The sequence below is a fragment of the Panthera tigris genome, chromosome D3 (genome assembly GCF_018350195.1).
Source record: "Panthera tigris isolate Pti1 chromosome D3, P.tigris_Pti1_mat1.1, whole genome shotgun sequence".
Classification (NCBI taxonomy): Eukaryota; Metazoa; Chordata; class Mammalia; order Carnivora; family Felidae; genus Panthera; species Panthera tigris.
In genome coordinates, this window is record NC_056671.1 from 1,029,239 (window position 1) to 1,042,667 (window position 13,429).

Consider the following 13,429-nt stretch of genomic DNA (forward strand, 5'->3'; position numbering starts at 1 on the left):
TTTTAGAAAATCGCTGGAAGGGGTGGGTATACCAGACCTCCACGTGTGGACAACCACATATACGTACGTACCTGTACGTACCACATAGTGCTAGGTTACATATGCATGTGTAATATATAGCATAGTGGCTAAGCCCTGGCTGACCATGAGCCAGTCTTTCCGTATATATTCATTCATGTATTCCTTACAACGATTCCATGAGGTACTTGCTATTATAGCACCATTTTACAGATGAGAGCATTGAGGCCCAGAGAAATTAGGTGATGTGCCCAAGCAGGGCAAAGAGCCAGATTCTCACACAGGAAACTGTTAACAGTGGCTGCTTCGGGAAGGGTCAAAGTGATGAGGGAGCATAAGGCAAGCGGAGAGCAAGCAGGACCTAGCAACACCCGCCCTGCCCCCCTCAGGTGGGACCTGTGTGACAATCCTCTGGCACTCCTGGCTGTCCAAGGACAAAGGAAAGGACAGAAAACAAATGGTTAAACTGATAACTTCTCCATCAGTTTACAAACATCTTAGTAATATCTGGAGAAAAGGGCCATCTTATCAATAGCCTAACATCCAGGAACTTAGTACTGTCTTAATGCTAATGCTTTGCTAGAAGGAAAACAGCCTTAGCTTGACAACAGCCAGGCCTCCAGTGATCTGTGGGTCTCCTTCAGCCTACGAAATCCCTTTAAGAAACTTCCCCTTGACTTTTCCTCTCTCAGCTCCATAGGATGTAACCAGTCACCCCTCACAACCCCAGCGCAGCTCTTCCTGCCCACGGGTCCTGTCCCTGAGCTTTAATAAAATCACCTTTTTACACCAAAGACGTCTTCAGCACAGAGCCTGATACAGGACTCGAACTCACGAACCCTGAGATCAAGACCTGAGCCGAAGTCGGACACTCAACCCACTGGGCCACCCAGGCGCCACTAGGGTGAAATATTCTTATGCTCAACTACTGCTTTTGTAAATGCAGAGTACCCACAACCCCCTCACTGCCCTCAGCCTGCAGTAATGGCCCCGAGTGGTCGCACCAGCCTGTGGATGCTTCCAACAAGCAGCCCCCCCCACCCCCCACTGCCTTCACAGAGCCACCCAGCAGCCATACTTCCTGCTCCCCTGGAAGGAATCCCACTTAGCATCTCCTGGAAACCCTGGGCCTGCACCCAGGTCCTTCTTCAGGCTCCAGGACACACAGGTTCCTGACACTGGACTGCGGCCAGAGGCCACCAGAGCTGGGAGGGACAGGGGGTCTCCTGGCCAAGCCCCTTGTTTTTCAGTATGAGGTCAGCCACGGCACGCCTGGGGTCGCTTTCCATTCCCTCCGTTGTCCAGGACCAACTGCGTTGCCCAGGCCCCCCAGAGCTGCGGGAGCAGAGTAAGAGGACTTCGGGAGTGGGTGGAGATGGGGAGATAAGAGGGGTGATAATTGCACAAAAGGTCATGAAATTGCATCAGAGGAGAGTGTGAAGAATAGGCAGGACAGAGGGTGGGGGCACAGGGTTGCCGGAGGGGGCTAGTCCCCGGGGCACGAGCCCAGCCCGCCCTGGGAAAGAGATTTTCCGGGAAGGACAGTGAAGTTAGGGGCGGGCTGGGGTGGGGGGAGGCTTTGCATTTGGAACAGGTCACTGAGCCCCCAAGGGGAGGCCCCCCAAGGCACCCAATTCCACCTCCTCGGGCCCTGTTGGTCACTTCTCTCATTGTCGGTGCTCATACCCTCATTATTCAGATTCCTTATCTGCAAAGCTGTGCCCTCACTACCTTTTGCTGTGACCTCCAGATCAGAACTCACAAGGTTTCCTGGGCGTACATTCCCAGCTGAGGGTGAGTGAGCAGGCACCCTGACCCTCCGTCCGGGGCGGCCCTCTCCTACCAAAGGGTCCGAACGAGAACTATGCCTGCAGGGGCTGCCTGTAGGCAACACTACAGGAAGTGGCTCTCACAGCCACAGTGACCCTCGGGGGTAGGTTTGATCCCTATTCCCACTCACCTCAGGGAGGAGAAACTGAGGGCCAGAGAAGTGAAGTGACTCACCCCATGTCACACAGCTATGCGGCCGCTCGAGGATTTAAACCCGCACCCCCTCTGGCTCCTGCACCGCATCCGTCTCCAAAGCAAGGACTCGGTCCTGTCCATCTCTGCCCTCCAGTGTTCTGCCCGAGACCCAGCAAACAGTAAGGAAACTTTATGTTTTTATTTTATTTTTTTCAGTTGATTTATTTATTTTGAGAGAGAGAGAGGGAGAGGGAGAGGCAGAAAGGGGGAGAGAGAGAATCCCAAGCGGGCTCAGCACTGTCAGCGCAGAGCCCAACGTGGGGCTCGAACTCATGAACCATAAGATCAGGACCTGAGCCGAAGTCGGAAGCCTAGCAGACTGAGCCACCCGGGTGCCCCGGTGTGTGAATATTTTATTTTATTTTTTAAAAATGTTTATTTATTTAATTTGAGAGAGAGAGAGTGAGACAGACAGCACGAGTGGGGGAGGGGCAGAGAGAGAGAGAGAGAGAGAGAGAGAGAGAGAGAATCCCAGGCAGGCTCCGTGCTGTCAGTGCAGAGCCCGACGTGGGGCTCGAACTGATGAACTGGGAGATCAGGACCTGAGCTGAGATCAAGAGCTGTATACTTACCGGACCGAGCCACCAGGAGCCCCAGCAGTGAGGAAACTTTAAAAGGAAGTTGAACGAAGTTTCAGACTGATCCCAAGAAAGACCCCCTCGCTCAACGTACAGAAACACTCCACCTTCCGCGGAGATGACACCCGCCCAGACAGGGCTCTAGTGCCGCCGTCACCTCCCACAAGAGGAAGGGCGAGTGGCTGTCGTTTCAAAGGACCTGGAGGTGGGTCCCCAGGGCCTTACGGCGCGAGCGAGAGTGAGGAGGGGTCTGTGATCAGTCCGTGATGTCTGTCGCGGACGCTGGGGTGTGGGGTGGTCCGTGTGCCCTAAAACACATGGAAGTCCGCATTCTCGTGTCACTGTGACTCCCAGGGTGTCGCATGTAATTTTCAAAAAGTTAAAAACTCTCCTAGAAATATGGACCAATCAGGGACTGGAGGTGTATTTAATTCATTAAGGAAGGGCCCAGCAGGCCGGTAAAGGTGGTTGCTGGATGGGGGCGCCTGGGTGGCTCAGACGGTTAAGTGTCCCTCAGCTCAGGTCATGATCTCATGGTTTGTGGGTTCGAGTCCCACGTCGGGCTCTGTGCTGACAGCTCAGAGCCTGGAGCCTGCTTGGGAGTCTCTCTCCCCCTCTCTCTCTGCCCCTCCTCTGCTCATGCTCTCTCTCTCTCTCTCTCTCTCTCTCTCTCAAAAAAAAATAAATAAACATCAAAAACAGGAAACAAACATAACTTGCAAATTTACCATCTCAGCCATTTTCAAGCGTCTAGTTCAGGGGCACCAACGACACCCGCACCGCCCTGCGGCCACCGTCAGCCCCCAGCACTTTCTCGGCCTCCCGGACTGACTGACGCTCTGTCCCACCCCACACTGACCCCAGCCCCCGGCGCCCACTTCTACCCTCTGTCTGCTCTAGGCCCTCACGGATGGGGAGTCACGCGGTGTTTGTCTCTCATGACGGCTCCTTTGCCTTCGCGTCGTGTCCTCGGGTTCGTCCGTGTAGTCGCGGGTGTCAGAATCTCCTTTTTTTAAAAAAAGGGTTTTTTTTTTTTTTTAAGGTTTTATGTATTTTTGAGAGAGACAGAGTGCGAGCGGGGGAAGATCAGAGAGAGAGGGAGACGCAGAATCCGAATCAGGCTCCGGGCTCCGAGCTGTCAGCACAGGACCCGACACGGGGCTGGAACCCACAAACTGTGAGATCATGACCTGAGCCAAAGTCAGATGCTTAACCGACTGAGCCACCCAAGTGCGACTGAGCCACCCAGGTGCCCCTCCTTTTTTTTTTTTTTTCTTTTAAATAATTTCTGTGCCTCATGTGGGGATTGAACTAGCCAGGTGTCCCAGAATTTCTTTCTCTTTCCAAGGCTGAATAGTATTGCGTTATGGGGAGAGACCACATTCTGATTGTCCGTTGTCCATTCATACGGCGATGGACCCTGGGGTTTCTTCCACATTTTAGCTGTTGTGAATAAGGCTGCTGTGAACAAGGGATGTACAAATATCTCAGCATCCTGCTTTCAACTCTGTGGGGCACGTCCACACAGGTGGCAGGGTTGGATCACCGGGTACTTCTATTTTCACTCCTTTGAGGAGCCTCCATACTGTTTCCCACAGCGGTGGCCCCAGTTTGCACTCCCGCCGCGCGTGCACGGGGGCTCCCCTCGCTCCCCATCCTCACCAATACTTGTTATTTTTTGAGTTCTTAAAAATAGACACCCAAGCGGGCGTGAAGTGGTTTCTCGCCCCGGTGTTCATTTGCATTTCCCTAAAGATGAGCATCTTCTCGTGCGAGCGCTGGGCGTTCGTTTGTCTTCTCTGGAAAGACGTCCGTCCGGGTCCTCTGACCCGTTCGGGTGGTTTGAGGTCCTCACCTTATCTAGACCCAGCCCAGCCTGTTTACTGTGCGCGGCTGCTTCGGGCCGCATCTGCAGGGCTACTGCAATGGTCTGTGCAGTGGCGAAGCCGTATTTGCCACCCGGCCCTCCGGGGAAGCTGTGCGCCGACCCTCGCCTGGAATTGCTAAGCGGTCCTCGGGTCGGCCTAGCAAATGACACTGCGGTAGGACAGTGAGAGGGCACACTACCGTCCTTACCAGGAGTTCCACTCAAGTCCTGTCCCTGCCGCCCTGCCCACAAGGCTCCCTGCTCCCCAGACCTGGCTGACACTTTGCCGGCGGGGAGGGGGGGCCTGGGGGCAGCGTCCTCCCCCACCCTGACCACCCCCTCACCACCTGGCTCCGGTAGCAGAGAGGGATGAGGTGGGTCCCCTCCAGGCGCCGGGCGTTTCAGTTACCTCCTTGGAAAGTGGGAGAGGCCCCACAGAGAATTAAGTAGAGCAATGGAGAGGAGCCAGCTTCTTCTAGAAGAGTCCTCCAGAACGACAGGGCACCTCCCTGCCCCCGGGTCCCAAGCCGACTCCTGCCCTCGGGAAGCGCTACTGAAGTCAGAGCTCATTCTGGAAAGGGCTTTGACTTCCCCCGGGGGAATGTAGGCAAAGCTTCTCAGGGCACAGGTTAGATCTCAGGCCTTCAGACTCTGCTTAAGCAAGGGAAGGATGTCCCCCAACCCCACCCCTGCCTTTGCTCTGGAGGTGGTGTTGGTTCTGAAATGCTGGGAGGGGGTGGGGTGGGACTACACCTCCTGGACCCCTACAGGTGGGAAGGTGACAGCCTGAGGGCTTCCAAGGAGGCTCCCGGCTCTCCCGCCCTGGCCTGGCCCGCCAGCCCCCTCCAGACCCGGGCCCAGAGGGAAGGGCTACACCTGTGTCCCTCCAGGCAGAGAATTCTGGTAGCTTTATAACTCAAAGCATGAACTTCCCCAACAACCCAGAAATCCTATCCCCAAGTCCTGCACAGGAAAGGTTCACTGCAGCTAACAGCCCAGAGCTGGAAACGAATGTCCATCAGCAAGAGAAGGAAAAACAAATTGCGGGAATATTCTCAACAACCCGAGGGTCTAGACCGAGTCCAGCACCCGTGTGGACGAGCCTTAAAACTCTCCATGCACAGTACAGGTAGCTGGACACAGAGACCCCGACGGACGTCAGCGTCCACTGGCGGGGCTCGGTCACCGCGACCACGAGACCGGATCCCTGCTCTGGGGCAGAGGGATCCCTGGGTCTCGGGGGGACGGACGTGTCCTGTGGTGACTGAGGTCGTGCTGGACACATGGCTTAAGACGCACTGCGATGTTAGCATTTCACCACGAAGGAGGGGCCCCTGGGTAGCTCAGTCGGCTAAGTGTCCCACTGTGGCTCAGGTCACGATCTCACAGTCGGTGGGAGCCCACGTGGGGCTCTGGGCTGACAGTGTGGAGCCTGCTTGGGATTCTCTCTCTCCCTCTCTCTTGGCCCCTCCCCTGCTCACTCTCTCCTCTCTCAAAAATAAACATTAATTTTTTTTAAGTCATGGATATGAGTTACACCCCATGAAGTTCATTTTAAAGGGAGGCACTGACACGTGACGCCGTGTGGATGAACCTGGAAAGCATCCTGGGAAGTGAGAAGCCAGATCCCAAAGGCCGCGCCTTGTAGGATTCCTTTTGCGTGAAATGTCGGGACTGGGCAAGTCCAGAGACAGAAAGCAGGCTGGTGGCTGGCAGGGGCTGGGGGGGACAGGGAGGGTCTCCCGGGCTGGGGGCAGGTGGGCGGGGCCCTCAGGCAGGTCTGGTGCCAGCGTCCTCCAGGGCCTGGAGGAAAAAGGACTGAGCCACCGGCGGGCACGGAGACCGCACGCTTCCCCCGGCATCTCCTCCCACACGGAGGGTTCCAGTACTTACCCTCCAGCAGCTCCCCATTGAAGCCTGGACTGGTCCCGCAGAAGGCCTTAGCGGAGGGCCTGGAGGGGTGACTCAGCCTGACTCGGACTTGAGCCGCCCTGCTGAGGGAGGACAGACAGTCACGCGCCTGGCAGGACATCTTACAGGTATGCAGAAACCCGGCCGGCCTGAGTCACCACAGGGCTTGGACAGGGACAGGCCAGGGGCTGGGGCTGCGTCAGAGTCCCCCCCCCCACCCAGCCCTGGGCCCCAGCCCCAGAATTCTCCCAACCTGGCCTCGCTGCCTCACCTGCCGTCCAGGTGTTTCTCCGGGCCTACGTCGATGCCCCCTCCTGCCTCCCCTCCCCACCTGCTTCCTGCCCCCCCCTCCCCTCCCCGCCAGACTCCAGGAGCACCCCAGGGCCCTCCACACCCTCGCTGCCTTCGCACCCCGCTCTGTGCTGGCGGGCACCGAGGCAGGTGCGGGCTCCTGTGAATTGTTTAGCCCCAAGTGGGTTGCTGAATTCATGGATTTTCATAGTATAAACAGAGTAACTCCAGGCTGAGGAGTACCACAAACCAAGATCCCTCCGGGCAGTACATCTGAGGTCGGGTTAGACTTTTTTGAGAAGGACAGATTACATAACCGTGTGGAGACGGGTCTATTTGTCGGACGCTGGCAGGCTCAAACGCCAGAAGGTCAAAGGTCACATGCTGCACAGCCCACTCCGTGGCCTGTGTGGGATGGGTAAGGGCAGAGACAGGCAGGTTGGTGGCTGCCGGGGCCCGGAGCAGGAGGCCAGTGACCAGTGACTGCTCACGGGCCCAGGGCTTTATTTTGCGGTGGGGAGAATGTTCTGGAACCAGATAGACGTGGCGGGTGCACAACGCTGGACGTGCTAAATGCCACCGAGCTGCTCCCGGGTTCAGTGAACCGGTGGTCTTGTACCATGGAACCACCCCCCAAAAAACCCAGACGTGTCCTGAGCGAGGGTCTGGCCTGGGGGAGGTGCTCTGAGGGGCAGGTTCTGCTCTGAGCGGTGGTCCTGCCACCCTCCCCATTTCACAGGTGAGAAAGCCAAGGGCCAACTGGCCCAGGGTCTCCCACTAGCACGTGTGACCCTGGATGTGAGTCTGGCGTCCGTGCGCCACGGGGCTGGTGTGACCCAGCACCGATGTCAGAGGCCCCAGATTCTTTTTTTAAAGCTTATTTATTTATTGAGAGAGAGACAGGGACAGAGTGCTAGTGGGGGAGGTCAGAGAGAGAGGGAGACACAGGATCGGAAGCAGGTGCCAGGCTCCGAGCCGTCAGCACAGAGCCCGATGATGCGGGGCTCGAACCCACGAACCGCGAGATCGTGACCTGAGCCGAAGTCGGACGCCCAACCGACTGAGCCCCCCAGGCGCCCTGCCAGACTCTTTTTTAAAGGTTTATTTATTGGGGCGCCTGGGGGGCTCAGTCGGTTAAGCGGCCGACTTCAGCTCAGGTCACGATCTCGCGGTCCGTGAGTTCGAGCCCCGCGTCGGGCTCTGGGCTGACGGCTCAGAGCCTGGAGCCTGCTTCAGATTCTGTGTCTCCCTCTCTCTCTGACCCTCCCCCGTTCATGCTCTGTCTCTCTCTGTCTCCAAAATAAATTAAAAAACGTTAAAAAAATTAAAAAAAAATAAAGGTTTATTTATTTATTGAGAGAGAAGGGAGGGGGGCGGAGAGAGAGAGACAGCAGGGAAGGAGCAGAGAGAGGAGAGACAGAATCCCAAGCAGCTGTCAGCCAGGAGCCGGATGCAGGTCTCAATGTCACGACCGTGAGATCATGAGCTGAGCCGAAATCAAGAGTCAGACGCTTAACCGACTGAGCCCCCCAGGTGCCCCATCCATTTTCTTTTAACTACAGGGGCAGCCTGGTGGAGAGTTCGAGTCTAGCATCAGGCTTTCGGCTGTCAGCGAGGAGCCTACTTGGGATCCTGTCTCCCTCCCTCTCTGCCCCTCCCCCACTCTCAAAATAAATAAAAGTAAACTGAAAAAATGTACGTTATGACTCGTATACCATAGAATTCACAATCTTAAAGCGAACATTTCCGCGGCGTTTAGTATGTTCAGAGCTGTGCGATCACCACCACCACGAACTCCGGAACACTTCCATCCCCAACAGAAGAAACCCCATCCCCATGAACAGTCGCTCACCTGACAACCCCCAATCCCCCCTCTGTGTCCGTGGCCCTGCTCTGAGCACTCTGTGGGAGGGATCACACGCTACGCAGTCTTTTGCATCTGGCGTCTTTCGTGCCGCGTGAGCTGTGGTGCTTTGTCTGCACGGGAGCTGGGTCGGGCCTCAATCCCTGTTTCCTGCTGAATAATATTCCCCTTTGTGGGTAGACCCTTTGTTTTTAACCGTCAGTTGACGGATATTTGGTTTCTCTACGCTTGGCCGTTACGGGAATGGCCACAAAGCGAGCACGACAGAGACCCACCCGGGCCAGGCCCGGGGGCCCGCATCTGGGGCGGAAGAGAAGCCCGGGAGGCATCGTCTGGCCCCGGCGCCCTGCGCTTCCCGCCAGCTCCCCTGTCGTTAGGTGGGGACTCAGCCGAGGTAGGGATGGTGATTGGTGCCCACTGAGGGGCCTCTGCTTGGGCAGCCTCTGCCGGGGCATCTCGGCTGCTCCCTGCTGGTCCCGGGCACGGCTGACAGTCCGGCAACAACCCCCACCGCAGCCCCTGATGCTTCCCGTGGGGTGCCAGCTCCACCCTTCCTGCTGCTCCCGGTGTCCTTGACCCGCCCTTTCGAGCACATCTGGAAATCCCGTCGGCTCTAGATTCAAAACAGATCCAGGATCTGGCCATTTCTCCCCCCTGCGTGAGTGTCCCTAACAAGTCACCACAAACTGGAGGCTGAAGTACAATGACTCCTCTCGCAGCTCGGGAGGCCAGAGCCCTAAACCGAGGTGTGGCAGGGCTGTGCGCCCTCCTGAACTTCTGGGGGCCACGGGTGTCCCTTTCTTGTGACTGCATCCCTCCCATCGCTGCCTCTGTCTCCACGTGGCTTCTCTGGGTCTGTGTTTCTCCTCTTGTCGTAAGAACACCCATCACTGGATTTAGAAACATCTCAATTGAACATGACCTCATCTTAACCGGCACATCTGCAAAACCTTCTTTCTAAATAAGGCCACATTCTGAGTTTGCAGGTCGACATGAATCTTGGAGGACATTATTCAGCCCAGCATAAGACCTCACCCAGGTGGGAGACAGGCATACGGTTCTTTAAAACCCCCAACAAGCCCACGTCGCCCCGAGCAGGACCCAGCTCTTTGGCCCTGGACGCCACGTGCGTCCCTCCTCTGGCCGTGGCGCTCTTGCCAGTTCTCCTGCCCCAGGACCTTTGCGCTAACTTTCACTCTGCCGGGAGGGACCTGTCCTCCCCCAGCTCTCCCCTAGGTCCTGGTCTCCCCACTTAGGACCGTGAGGCCCCCTTTCTCCCAGGGCCCCTTTTGCCATCTAACAGACCTTATGCTTTACTTCTCATGGTGTTTATCGTGTGTCTCCCTCACTGGAACGAGCACTCCAAGACATGAGGATTTTCCAGAAGCTACATCGGTACCTGGCCCTCAGGAAGCCGTTGGAGGATATTTGTCGTGTGAGTGGTCACGTGCGCTGTCCCTGTCTGATGTCCCAGACCTGATGAAGTAAGCATTACCGTCACCCAACGCCAGTCAGCATCCCGGTGGGGAACAGAGCCCTACTCCAGAGGCATCACTGGACCTTAGGGGCCTCGCAAGGCCTGCAAGGCAGGGCTGGGGCTGGGGCCCAGACAGGAGGCCTGCTTGCAGAATTCAGTGCTGGGAGGGCAGCGGAGGTGGGGACTAGGGGCCCCTGTGGCCCAGGCCTCCGCTTGGCCACACCCAGGAGGGACCCGGCTCCAGGAACCGGAGACCCATCCGCCATTGCCAGGTGTGGACAGAGATGCCACAGGACAGCTGCCTCGGGGGAGGAAATGGGGGCTCTGGGCAGAGCCGGGGCTCGGGCAGAGGCCTCGGGGCCCTGGTCCAAGCCCTGCATCACCAGAGCCCCCGGGCTTGGGAGAAGCGTCCGGAGGCGGGAGTCCAGCCTTCAGACAGGGCAGGGCGAGGCTCTCCTGCGGGTGTCCAGGATGGGAGCTGAGCTCTGAACCCACACGCCTACCACACCCATCCTCCTCCTCGGCCGGCACCAACCCTCCCTCCCTCCCTTCCCGTAACCAGGTGTGGGGCCTTGGGCGACTTACTTTCATCCTTTTTAATTGGTTTCTTCTCTGTAAAATGGGGCCATAATCTACTGGAATGCTTCCAGCTTCCTGGGTGCTGGGCACCCCGTGGGCACCCGCCTCCTGCCTTTTTGGGGTCAGAGCCCCGAATCGGGTCCGGCTGACCAGCTGTCAGTAGGAGCAATGCTTTAGCCCCCGTGTTGGAGCTCTGGACGGCTCCTCCCGAGCTGCTTCCCCTGGCATCTGAGGCGGCCCCGGGGAGCCCCCGCCACCCCTGCAACGACCTCATAGCAGGAGCGAGCAATAAAGCGGTAAGGTTTTGAGTCGCTGCGCTCCGGGGAGTTGTTTGTTACTACGTGTGACCCGGCCTGTCCTGACTGAGGATCAAGGAGCTGACTGTTCGACACGCTGAGATCAGCGCCCAGCACACGCGCATACCCGGCAGGTGATTCAGGGAGTCAGGCGGCCGTGCAGCCCCGACGTGTGTGCCTGACGTGTCCACTCTGCTCCGTGGTGAGCTGGCCCGTGCGGCCCTTCGGGACTCCCCGGCAGCCGGTCCCCTCTCCGGCCCCGCCCACGCCGGGCTCGCCCGCCACTGGACACGCCCCCGAAGCACTGGCCCCGCCCCCGGGCCCGCCCACACGGGCCCGGCTCCTCCCCCGAGCGCAGGCGCTCCAGCGGGCATCTCCCCAGGGGCCTCCTGGGCGCCTCTTGGGCTTCAGCCCAGACGTCCCTCCTCCCACCAGAGCCGGTCGGTCTACGCCGTGTGACCCCGGTCTCCTTTACCTGCAGGACCCGTCGCAGGGTGGTGGGTCCCAGCCCGTCACCGAGTTAAAGGTGTGGGAAAAAGGGGGCTGTCGCAGATTAAAAGATTTATTGGGTTGGGGGGTGGACCAAATGGGCGAGGGGCACTAAGGAGGACACTTGTTGGGATGAGCGCTGGGTGTTCTCTGTAAGTGATCAGTCTTTGCAAGGACAAAGACCGGACCAGGTCTTTGGTTGTAAAACGTTTGGAGGAGGGCGCCTGGGCGGCTCAGGTCATGATCTCATGGTCTGAGTTCGAGCCCCGCGTCGGGCTCTGTGCTGACAGCTGGGAGCCTGGAGCCTGCTTCGGATTCTGTGTCTCCCTTTCTCTCTCCGCCCCTCCCCAGCTCACACTCTGTCTCTGTTTCTCTCTCAAAACTAAATAAACATTAAAATTTTCTTTTTAAATCTAGGTGCTGTGCATGTGGCTGTGCATCAGACTTTTTCTAAAGGCTGTACATTTTCGCCACGGAGGGAAGAGAAACACTAAGTGTGAGAGATTCAAGAGTACTTCTTGTACATTCCCATATGTTTGCTTTAAATACCTTCTCATTAGGATTCGATACATATAAAATAATGTCTGTAGCACATAGAAAAAGGCATTGTGAGATATGGACGACCTCAAAGCCGCCGCTGACCCGTCCAGTTCTCTCAGCCCCTCGGAGGTGGTCAGTGCCTCAATTTTGTGTTTATCGTTCCTTTGCTTTAACTCTTAATTCAGGTGTCACTGATCCGCAGTTAGTGCGCTAATCTTTTTACTTTTTTATTTTTTTAATGTTTATTTACTTTTGAGAGAGAGAGAGACACACACACACAGCGTGAGTGCAGGAGGGGCAAAGAGAGGGGGAGACACAGAATCTGAAGCGGGCTCCAGGCTCCGAGCTGTCAGCACAGAGCCCGACGCGGGGCTTGAACTCACAAACCAGGAGATCACGACCTGGGCTGAAGTCGGATGCTTTCACTAACGGAGCCCCCTAGGCGCCCCAGTGCACTGATCCTAAGGATAATTTCACAGACGTGTTCGGTGTAACCAGTGCTCTCTGCAAGACGCAGGGTTTTCCCGGACCCCAGAAGCTCTTGGGTGCCCTCATCGCTCCCTGCCAGAGAACTATCGTGGCCTGTTTCTCTGTAGGTGAGGGTTACCTGGTCTTGGGCTTTGGAAAAGTGGGTCGTACGGAGCCCACTGCGCCTGGCGCCTTCCAGAGAGCATCACGTCTGTCAGATGCACCCACGAAGTCGCGTCACTCGCTGGCTGCCGCAAAGCAACGCTCGCGTATGTGCAATGTGCACCTGTGTGTATGTGTCTACGCGTGCGTGTGTATGTAGCCGTATTGCTTGTTTTTGAACTTTCTAAAACTGGCATCCGAGCTTCAGGGCGCACGGCCGGAGGCCCCGACGGAAGTGCTCCGTGCGGGGCTCCCGCGCCACCTACGAGCCTGTAAATTGTACGTGACGGACAGTCACGCAAATCCTTTCTTATCCACCGTGTCCCGCTGATCTCCCCCCTGCACCCCCACTGAAAAACCCAGATTTTCCTCCATGTACTTATCCATTTCAGTATTTTTTCTAAGTTTATTTATTTTGAGAGAGGGAGAGAGAAAGGGAACGCAAGCAGGGGAGGGGCAGAGAGAGAGGGAGAGAGAATCCCAAGCAGCCTCCGCGACCCCAGCAAAGAGCCCGACTCGGGGCTCGAACCCACGACCCTGGGATCGTAACCTCAGCCCAAATCAAGAGTCAGACGCTCAACCGACTGAGCCCCCCGGGCGCCCCCAAGAGTGCCTTTTAATTTTCTTCTCAACTTTCTAACATCTGCCTGGTTTCCTCCTTGGGCAAAATCTTTAACACCTCTTCGTTTTTATAGCTCTGTGAGTCATGGTTTTCCCTGTTTTGACCGTCTTGTAACGAGAGCACACGTGGCCTTCCGCCCGCTCTCCTCATGGCACGTGGTGTGGACGAGCCCCGTGTCTGCCGCCTCCCATGGCGGCTCGTCAGCCGGGCACCTCCCGTCTCCTCTTCTGTGACGCGTCCAC

General features: G+C 57.1%; 1 long non-coding RNA gene across 1 annotated transcript; it reads left to right on the forward strand.

Moving 5' to 3' along the window:
* The first annotated feature begins 884 nt into the window (after positions 1 to 884).
* Positions 885 to 2,156, forward strand: LOC122232648. The gene is made up of 3 exons (XR_006210021.1): positions 885 to 1,366; positions 1,718 to 1,812; positions 2,037 to 2,156. It is a non-coding gene; the product is annotated as an uncharacterized LOC122232648 (long non-coding RNA).
* The last annotated feature ends 11,273 nt before the right edge of the window (positions 2,157 to 13,429 follow it).